Source organism: Echinops telfairi, unplaced genomic scaffold (genome assembly GCF_000313985.2).
Source record: "Echinops telfairi isolate 266 unplaced genomic scaffold, ASM31398v2 ScPeMD7_6080;HRSCAF=6971, whole genome shotgun sequence".
NCBI classification, from domain to species: Eukaryota; Metazoa; Chordata; class Mammalia; order Afrosoricida; family Tenrecidae; genus Echinops; species Echinops telfairi.
Genome location: NW_022109980.1, coordinates 265,288 through 276,476, shown reverse-complemented (window position 1 = coordinate 276,476; position 11,189 = coordinate 265,288).

The following is an 11,189-nucleotide window of genomic DNA, read 5'->3' as shown; positions in this document are numbered from 1 at the left end:
TTTCTCAGCGATATTATTTGGACTCGCCGGAGGTTGCTTTGTCCCCGTAGTAATGAACTTAATGGTTTAAGGTGATGGTCTCGTAGGTTTCTTCACTGTGCAGTTTGTTTGTAGTTTATGGGTAATTTGAGGGAAGATTCCATATTTTACACAAATAATGTGCACATTTTTTTAATCAGCCTTGCACTCCCTCCAACCGCCCCTGCCATTTTCCTAAACGCTAAGCAATTTTGTTAGAGCACCGTATAAAGTAGTTAGCGTGGTGTCTGTACAAAAATGCCCGGGGGGTGGGGAGGAGGGGCGTGGGAAGTTGCAGTTGGTTAAAAAAAACCATGACGTCCACATTATTTGTGTAAGAATACAGTACGTTCTATATAAATATCCCATTCTTCATCAAACTTTTATCCATTTTGTCACCAATTGTTGATGCTTTTCTAACTTGATCAGGCATCTTTGGTTGATTTGGTGGCATGTTATTGTAAAAGAGCTTTCTTTTCTCCCCGAGGTAGTTATTGATCTATTTGTAAATATATATATCTATGGCAATCAAAGTCACAAGATGACCCACCTCACAAATATAGCAGCCAAAATTCTGGAAAGAGATGATACTTGCACTTTTCTGGAGAATACTGTTGGTTAATACTTTCAAACTCTGCTCTTTCTCTTCCTGGTAAACAGAACCCCTGTGCTGCTCGAAGAGCCGGATGGCCAGCCCTAGGGGAAGTCTCACGACTGGGCTCAGCCAATACGACTTGCCCTTTTTTGTTTTTCCGGTTTTATTGCCATATTATTCACATATCACCCAGTTCAATAGTCGAATCGTATGAAAGAGTTGTGCCGTTATTATGACAATGGCTGTTAGAATATTGGCATCTTTCTGTGCTCATTGTTGTTAGCTAACCATCCCTCCCTCACCACTACCACCCAACCATCCCGGCCACGTCCTGAGGAAATTATTTATCTAGTCACTGCCTCTATAGTTTTACCCAGCCTGGATTTCATATAGAGAAAAGCATACAAAATAAAAACAAAAGTTAAAAAAAACCACCTCAGGAACAATGATAAAGTAAAACAGAGAATAACATCAATCCAAAGAAAAGCAGAAAATATTAAAAATGGAAACAAATTCAAAATCACTGTCGTTTTTTTGAAGAATTTGGTATGATCCTGGTAGGCAGCCTCTAAGGTGGCTCAATAGTTACTTATCAATAGAGTGGGTGGGCTATCCCTTCTGAAATTGGGTTCTGAAAGAACTGTGGTTTCTATCTTGGGAGTTGGCTCATGTTTTCTATGATCATTGGGAGCAGTCAGCTTCTTGGTCATGAGGCAGCCCTAGAGAACTTGGAAGCAAATCTGAGGCATGCCAGCAGTCACTTAAATAAGCTGGAAGGAGAATCCCCCCTGGTCAAACCGTCAGATGAGAACAGAGTGCTGGCCACAGCTGGACTGCCACTTCATTAGAGACTCTGGGCCAGATATACCTGGGGAGGCTATGCCCCGATTCTTGAGCAACAGAAGGTGTGATATAAAAACTATGCTTTTTTAATCACTGACTGTTGGAGTGATTTATGATTCCACTGTGATTGAGTCTATTCTGACCCACAACCACCCGATAGCGTGGGACAGAACTGGCCCATAGTGCTTCCATGGTTGTAAATACTGAGGAAAGCAGACTGCATCATCTGTCTCCTGTGGGAGGGGATTCCAACTGCCAGACATTTGCTAAGCAATTCAGTGCTTTCACCACTGTGCCACCATGGGCTCTCGGTTTTACATGACAAAACGTGGCCTAATCCAGCACATTACTCTGTGCTGCCCCTGAGACAGCAGGACATCTGGTAGGGCTTCTAGGAAGGTTTTTTTTTCCCCTGTGATGTCAGAAAACGGCCAAGGAGAGCATCCCTTTCATGCCTAGCTCTTCCCTTCTGTCGGGATGCCAGTTGAGGGTGTGTGGCTCAGAGCCGTGGTTCTTATGTTGCAACCATGACATACATTTGATGGTAGTGTGGGAAATACTGAGAGCCTCTGGGCCCTTGAACATGTAATTGCTTTGTCCACTTTTGAAGTGTTTGCTGTATACCTGGTCCTGAGAGAAATGGATTGGCTTAAGAAAGAACTAAACGAAATGATTGTGGATTACTGAGTGTGGGTTTCAATGTCAGATCATCACTTTTGCATTCAACAGCTTCACTCACTCACTGCCAACAAGTCCATTCTGACTCATGGTGACCCTATAGGACAGGGTGGAACTGCCCCTGTGGGTTTCGGAGATGATTTCTTCCTGGTCACTCTAATGAACACTGCTCTCCCTTCTCACTTTTGTCTTCTTCTACCCCACTCCCCCGCCCCCGGCCCGGTAACCAGCAAAGTTTAGTTTTGGAGGTATGAAAATTTGTACCTTAAATTTTTTTATAACACTGGTTTGTTCTTTTGTGATTTACAAAAGGAGCCCTGGGGCTATAGGGTTACTCATTGGGCTGCTAACTGCACGGTCAACAGTTGTAAACTACCCTCAGGAACAGTTATGGGAGCAGCGAGACCATGAGGGTAGAGGGAAGGTGGGAGGAGACGGGGCACAAAGGGGGAAACGATCACCATGATCAGAATATAACACCCCCCACCCCCAAGGCGAATGAACAACAGAATTGTGGGTGAAGTGAGAAAGCCACGGGTGCAAGATATGAAGATTATAATCATTTATAAATTATCAAGGGATCACGAGAGTGGGAGGGTGTAGGAAGCAGGGAAAAAAGAGGAGCTGATACCAAGGGCTCAAGTAGAAACAAAATGTTTTTAAAAGGATCACAACATATGGCTGGATACAATTGATATATGGATTGTTGTAAGAACTGTAAGAGCCCCCAATAAAATGATTTATATATATAAAGAAAGAATGCAATGCAATTAAAAGTGCCACATCACATTTAAAAAATTAATAGTTATATTGCAATATACTTTATGCACCATACAATTCAATGATTTAAAGATATTAATCTGCCCATTTTTTGCTTTTTTCCTGTTCAGCTGTCGTAGTTTTCTGCAGTTTTAAAAGATTAATCTCTTGTCTAGTCTACCATTGACAAAATCTCTCCTCCACACCCCTTAGTTTGTGAGTTCTCTTTTTATTGTTTTGGTTAAGTCAAGAAGTCCCAATTTAATAATATAACTTAATATTTGAAATGACCTTGACACCCTCTACCCAACACTCCCAGTCATGCTGATTAGCGAATTACATGTCCTTATGATGTGTAGGTGGGAGAAAGTTTGGGCTTTCTGCTCTTATAAAGAGTTGGTCTCAGAAACCCACGTGGGAAATTCTGCTGTCCTGTAGGGTTGCTATGAGTCAGAACAGGCAGTGTGAGTTGTGAGATGACGGATAGGTGCCTAAGTTTTACAAACAGTTTATGCAGAACTACTAACTTAAAGGTTGGAGGTTCAAAACCACCATCACATACTGTGGAAGAAGGGCCTGGGTTCCTGCTCCCACTAAGAAAACATCCAAGAAAACCCCACACAGGGAGCAGTTCTACTCTGAAACTCAGGAGTCTACATGAATTTAAGTTGAATTGAGGGCAATTTGTTTGGTTTGGGTTTGGGGGTTCAGGTTGAGAATAGTTTCAGTTGGCCTGACTTGCAATGAAATGTATTCCTAACACAATATCAGAAGTATATCCAACTATGTCCATGTAAAATTTATTCCAGGACTATAAAGAGTGTTTGATATCAAGAAATCTAGCAACATAATTTCCTCCCACTTGCTTGAAATTAGCTCATGAACCACAAAAGCACTAAAGTTAGTTTCAAGTGCTCAGATCTGATGAATAGAGAAAAGGGAGAGTTTTCAAGGCTATGATGCGTCTTTCTCCTTTCCAAATATTTATTTATTTGCCCATTTATTTGTGGAGAACAGCACATACAATAAAAAACATACACAGTGGTACAGCTCACCATCACATCAGAACAGTGACAGTCCCTCAGTAAACAGCTCATATATGTGGCTCATCCTTCTTGCTTTTTTAATCCTCCCCACCCCCTCTCCTCCCCTCTCGGCATCCTTATAGGGCAATCCAGAATTGCACAGCATTGTGGTCATCATGAGTGTTCTACATTGTCTTAGGACTTCGAATGTAGTTTTTGTTGTTAGTTGTCATCAGATCAATTCTAACTCAGGACTAGTAAGACTTGGAATTGTGCTGGAGTTGAACCGCGCTCCATATTCAAAGCTGTGGCTTTTCCCAAGCAGATAGCCAGGTCTTTCTTCTAAGGCACTTCTGGGTGGGTTTGAACCTCTAACGTTTAAGCTAGTAATGAAACATTCAGCCAGTTACGCCACTCAGGAAGCCCAGAAATTATGAAAAAAAAAAAAGATGGAAACAAAGAAATGAAATAACCAGTAGGAATGTTGCAAACAAACTCTAATTTTAAAAAATACAGATAATAGAAAAAGTCCATGATCCCTGAGTACAAGTTTATAGATAGATTGATTTCTTCTTACTAGCCCAGAGGACCAACCATAGTGGACTTCTCAGCACCACCCAGCAACCCAGAAGTTCTGATAACTATATTGAAACTAAGAGAAGAAATAACCAGGAGAAATGTTGGGGGGGGGGGCGGTGTCAAGAATTAAAAAATTTTTTTCAACAAACCATTTTTTAAAACTACCAGAATTAAGCGAAAAAGTTTTATATATATATATATCTACATCTGTACTAGTAAAAAGCACTGACAACTGGAAATGGGAAACTATTCCATTCAGAAAAATGACAAATTATAAAATACTTTGGAACAAATTCAAGAAGAAAGATATAAAACCTACATAAAGTAATTAGTCGAGGGTTTACAGAGCAGATGATCATTTTAACATTCAACAACTTATCAAACCTCAAAGTGACTTGATCTGTTACCATCATTTTTTGTCCATCGCCTTTTTTGTTGGATGTTTCTCCCCCTGCCCCCAAGTTAACACCTGTCTACACTCTATCTATTGCTTTTCTCCCTTCCCTGGCACTGCTACCCTTTAGCTTGACTTTGACAACACTGCCTTGCTTTTGTTTTTGTTTTTAAATAAGAGTGGTCTCAGAATATCTGACTGTATCACTTAGCAAAATATACTCTAGTCCCTTCCAAGTCGTAAGGTGCTTCACAGATTTTCCATCGTTCCTTAACATTGCAAGAATTCTACAGAGTGTGTGCACCAACATTTATTTATGCATTCTAACTCTGATGGGCATCTAGGTTGTTTCTATTTGTTGTTGTTAGTGTGAATTGTGCCGTGATGAACACGGTGTGCATTTAGCTGCTTGTGCCATATATGGCTCTTACTTCTTTAGGGTATATGCCAGTTGCTTGAGGAAGCGCCACCCTTCTTTCCACAGTGGTTATATAATTTTATAGTCCCACCAACAGTGTATGAGGTTTCTACTCTCTCCACATTTTCTCTGGCATTTGCTATTTTCTGAGCTTTGTGATCAATTCTATGGGGAGGTGCTATCTCATTGCTGTTTTGATTTCCATTTCTGTGGATGCCTGGCGATCTTGAGAATCGCTTCATATGTTTTTTAGCCACCTGGATGTCTTTATTGAACTGGCTATTTATACCCGCTTCCTCTTTTATTTTTTTTTTGTACACCAATGTACAAAGGAGTGGCTTCACACTTTAAAGGTGGGCCAAGAATGCCTGAGGTGGGTGACAAGAAATGTTTGCTAAGAGCATATGATAAGCAAAGCAAAGTACCTATCTCCAGAGAAAAACACCACACATCTTCATAAGCTTGTGAATATGTTCCTATTTTAGGGATGCAGAGCTTCTTAAACTGGGGTTCAAGACCCTATATGGGGCCGTGTAACTCAATGTCATGGTGCCAAAATTTTGGCAATGGTAAAAGGTTTCTGAATGCACAACACCGCCAAATTAATTCAAAGTCAAACTTGTCACGAATCCCAAGTGTTTCTGGAAGTTCTTACATCTTGGGACTTCACTGCAGCATTGGTTTTGAACACACAACAGGAACTTGTAGTCACTACAACACTTATCTTGAGTCAGGGCCTCTGTCCCAAACTCTAAGCTTCATATTAACTTAATTCTTTTTATTTCCACCTTTATTTCTCATCACCCATTGCTGTCAAGTCAATTCACACACACACACACACACACACACACACACACACACACACCACACACACACCACACACACACAGGGCTTCTTAAATTTTCTCCACCTCTGATCCCCCTTTGCCTGAGAAATTTCTATTAGACCCTGGTATATATAAAAATGAAAACTCACGGTCATTGAGTCACTTCTGACCCCAGCTGCCCCTGCGTGTTTCTGAGACTCTTTCCAGCAGTGGAAAGCCCCGCTTTTCTCTCACAGACCTTGTGGTTAGCAGCCCAACACATAACCCACTAGGCCACCAGGGATCCTTGATCTGAGTATATAGCTGTATAAAGTAAGTATTCAAAGAACCCTGACTTTTACTAGGGTTAGTGTCTTGGATAGCCTGGCAAAGTACAATATATAACTGGTGATGGCTTTGTTTTGTTTTTGGCTCAGAGCACATGCTGTGTGTCCAGAACCAAGGCCCCATTGAAGTCCTGAGAGACAATCCAGACAAGCACTTCCAGAAACACCTTGAGTTCATTACGCATTTGATTTTGAATTCATTTTTGGTCATTGGGAGTTCAGACACCTCTTACTGTTGCCAATTCTTTTGCTACCCTCACAGTCCGTTATACAACTCCATATGCGGACAGGAAGCATGCCAGAAGAAGCCAGCTCCTAGCACAATCACTACGGGTTTGGTAGGCGCAATTGTACAGCGATAATAAGTAACTATTATAGTAAAGTTATAGAGAGCATGAGAGATAAAAGATATATATAGAAATAAATGGAGTCAGACACATTTCATGTTAGCATGCTCAGCTCAGCCCCGCTTGGTAATCCACGTGGGGGGAGTGAGCGCGAACTTTAATGCTCCCCAAGCTTTTATACTCTCTGGGGACATTGGGGACGTGCAAGCCCCCACATTACAGGTGAAGACATACGTCACAGGAAAGGGTTGTGCTACAGGTATTACTGTGGATGGGAGGGGGTGATCTAGGGACATATGCGCTACAGAAGGAGGAGGGATTGGGGGTGTACATGCGGCAAGATGGGCGGATCCTAGATTTCTGGTAGCAGCTTAACTTGATTTTGGGTCTCCATAGGAACCATTATCAGTTGGGTGTGAACTCCGCCCACAGGAACCAAACTAATGGCCTTAGGCTCCAGAGAGAGGTAACCCATTGTCTCTAGCATCAGGGAGCAGCCCACCCCCTGTGGTGGGATGAGACAGCAGTCTGGCAGCAAGTATCTGACTTGCCCCCACAGAAGCACAGTTTAAGTTGATTATGGCAGATGTCATTAGGTTATTATCAGTTGACCTCCCTTTAGACCTCATTCTAAAGTTGCTTTATTTTTGAATATTGTCTGCTTTTAAAAATCATTATTAATATTGTCTAGTCAATGTTGTTGGGTTTTTTGGTTTGCTTGTTTGCTTCCTTTCCGTGTTTTGTATGATTTTTCTCTATAGGAAATCAGGGCTAGGTAGATTGATACAGATAGTAACTGGATCGATCATTGTCTAGGGCATGGATGGCAGGGGAGGAGAGAAGCATCTCCCACTTAGAAGGACTCCTGGTTGCATTTGTGGCTTAATCAACCAGCTGCTCCTCAGGAGAGAGATGAGATGGTCTGCTCTGGGAAAGATTTACAATCTCTGAAACCCAAGGAGCTGTTCTAGTCTGCTCCATTGGTCGCCAGGAGTCAGAATCAGCCGGATGGAAGTGGATTTGGTTTTTGTTTTATAGCATTTGCTGTTATATATGGGAGTGGGGTGTGTGGGTGGGTGTGTGCAAATGGTATTTACTTCTACTGTATTCTTGTTCTGTTTGTAGAAGTTTCTCTGTAAACATCAGCTTTTCAATCCAATGCATCATCCCGGCAAAATAACTTTGACAGCATTAGAAACCCAACCTACAATACCAATAATGAACTTATCTCACCTGAAGTGCTAACAGTATGAACAACCATTACACAGTTTGTAAATATGCAGATAGTAAAATCTCTGTGATAATGTGCTAGCTGATGATTGACAATTGTAATATTGTAAAATTCACCCCAATTACAGAAATATAAAAACATGAGAACAAATGAATCTCCCCCCCCCCCAAAAAAAAAAAAGAAACTCATTGCCATGGACTCATAGTGACCCTCCATTGACCTCCTGGGACAGGGCAGAAGGGTCTCTTTGGGTATTCTGTGGAGCAGTTGGGGGACTCAAGGCACTGACCTCATGGTGAGCAGCTCAGTGTGGAGCCCACCAGGACTCCCACCAGGGCTCCTGAAACAAGGTATACACAGTTGTTGTTGAGGTTGAGTTGATCTCAGCTCATGTGTTTTAACGCATGTCAAAGTAGAACTGTGCTCCACAAGGTTTTCAATGGCTGATTTTTTTGGTAAGATGGTCACCAGTCCTTTCTTCCTAGTCTGTCGTAATCTGGAAATTCTGCCCAAATCTGTTCAGCATCATAGAAACATGCTTCACCGTAAGAGGTACCACATACTGGGGGTGGAGGGAGGGTGTGCTGGAATGGTCCAGGAGGCTTTAAAGCGTATACTTACATGATATCCTGGACTATGTGCTATACCATCAAATAAATTAATTGCAGAGGGTTACCGAGTAGTGTGATTTTGTTTGTTTGTTTTTGCAAAGGGGACAGTGGGCCCAATAAGTTTGGGAGCTTATAGCCTACCTTCTGAGTTGAGGAAGAATTAGAAATATTTCTATTGTTAACAACAATTGCCACTACAGATTTGAGAGAGACAGTGAAAATGTATTCTCCATTCAACCGTTCATACACATTCTGTTTGGTGGCATTGATTGCAAACCTACAGTGTCACAGCGCTTCTTCCACCATCGGTGTCTTTAGCATTTCCATGAGTCCTTTTTCACCCCCTCCTGCTTTCTGAGCTTTATTCCTGGGCAAATGCTGCCCTTTTAAACTCCTATGGTTGATTGCTCTGAGGGCGTGTGTACATCCTTGGTGTTACTGTTCACCTTATGGGTCTGCTATTGTTCGGCTGAAAATTGAGCCACGGCTTGAAGCGTGACTAAGGGCCTTGGTCTCAGGGGCTCCACCCATCTTTGTCAGATCAGTGAGCCTGATCTCTCTCATGATTTTGAGTTTTGTTCCATGTTTCTTCCCCACTTTAACCAGGCCTGTCTGTTGCCATCCCTTTCAGAACAGTGGGCAGTGGTGGCTGGGAACCATCTAATTCTCCTAGTTTTCGGCTTGTGTAGACCCGGGCTTGTGAGGTTTCTGTAGTCTATTAGTCCTTTGGACCAAACGTTTCCATGTATCTTTGATTTCCTTCCTGGTTCTTTGCTTCCTTTAGAAAGATATCAATAACTGCTTTAGATGGCAGTTCACAAACTTTGAAGGCCCTAGTGTCTCTAGTCACCAAAGTAGAATATAGAACATTGTCTTTGTGGTGTATTTTGTGCCAGTTGACCTTGGTGTCCCTGAGCCCATGGTATTGAGTCCCCAGGCCCAGGGACTCATTCCTGCTAAGTGTTGGGTTTGGGCCAAGATGTATTCATAGCTTTGTTCCCTGTGTGCCCTACTACATTCAAGGATGTATTAACAGCGTGTATCTCATCAAAGCCTTGTACAGTGTTTCCTTGGATTTTTGACACACACCCCTAATGTTCTCTGGTTTCATGTTTTCCTCCTACACAAACAGAACGCTTTATACCAGGCTCAACCTTGATGAAGAAAGGAAGGTTGCCCTGACATAGCAGCTTTCTGAGAAACTAGAGCATGGAGGCTTCGAAAGGAAAAATGCTCAGAAATGAAACAACTTTTGGTTTCATTCTCCTGTGACTAAACCACCATGAACCCCAAAAGGGATAGGAAAAGAAGAAGAAGAAATCTCCAACAAACAGGCTGTCGATTGTCATGTTTTCTACCCATATGCTGCCCAATATTTCCCTGGGGGAAGATCAGTGATGTGGGCCGGAAAGAAGAAATCTTACATTTCTTTCTTTTTTAAAATTTCATTTCATTGTTGTCAACAACTCCCCAAGACAATGTTGTCTTCACCAAGCTCCCCAGAAATTAAATGGCTTGAGAAAGATTACTTTTGGTTAATGATCATTTCAGACATGTGGGGAAGAAACACCTAAATCAAACTCTAGACTAGACCAAACTATGGCAGGACTGAGCATCCTTCTCATTGACAATCAAGTAAAACCAAGTGCACTGCAACAGAAGATATGCACATCAACTCCTGGTACAGCCCAGTGTGAGGGATGAATTAAATTAAACGACTGGAAGTTTATTAAACAGAATTCCTTTTTAATGGTGATATTGGATTATCCAGTTCTGTATAATAAAACTAATTTTTTTCATGTCCCAGCTGACAGACCAAGCAGCCAACCTCCAACACTGCTTCAAAACCATGGACGTGATGGATTTCATTGAATGAAAAATACTGCATGACAAAAGATTCATCATTCCTCATCAGTTTTATAGTCACCATATTGCACAGGAACATATATTAATATAAAATATAGCACCAATGGTTGATATCCTGTGAAATGTTGACTAGTCTAATTCAAATTTGACATGTTTCAAAATGTTTCTTTTTCTTTTTAAAGATAGTACTTCCTGGTTAGCAGCAGCTCAGAGTAGAAAGAGCACTGGACCTGGAGTCAGATGCAATGCAGATGGCTTTCACTAAATGCTTTCTAAAATCCTTTCCAGATCTATTGTTCTATGATTATTTACGGTTGAATTGTAAACTTTAATGATTTGAGGTCATTTTAAAATGGCTTTAAAGTTGTTGTCTTTTAAGCATTCTGTTCTTCGAGTTGGGAAGTGAATTTTGAATGCGCAAGTTGGTAGAGAAAGGATAGGGAAGAGGCATTTTCATTGTTTTGGTTTATGTGTGTGCCTGTGTGTTTTCCACAGATCTGCTGTACTACGTCTATCATTTTATTAATAGCGCGTAGGCCCTCCTCCCCACTCCACTCACAGGCTCTCGGGAGGAGAATCCGCAGAGCAACAGCAGTCCTTTCTGCTACAAAGCCAAGGGAGGAATGCTATCAGAGGGACTCGATTGGTGTGGTGTGCTTCTATACCTGGCTCA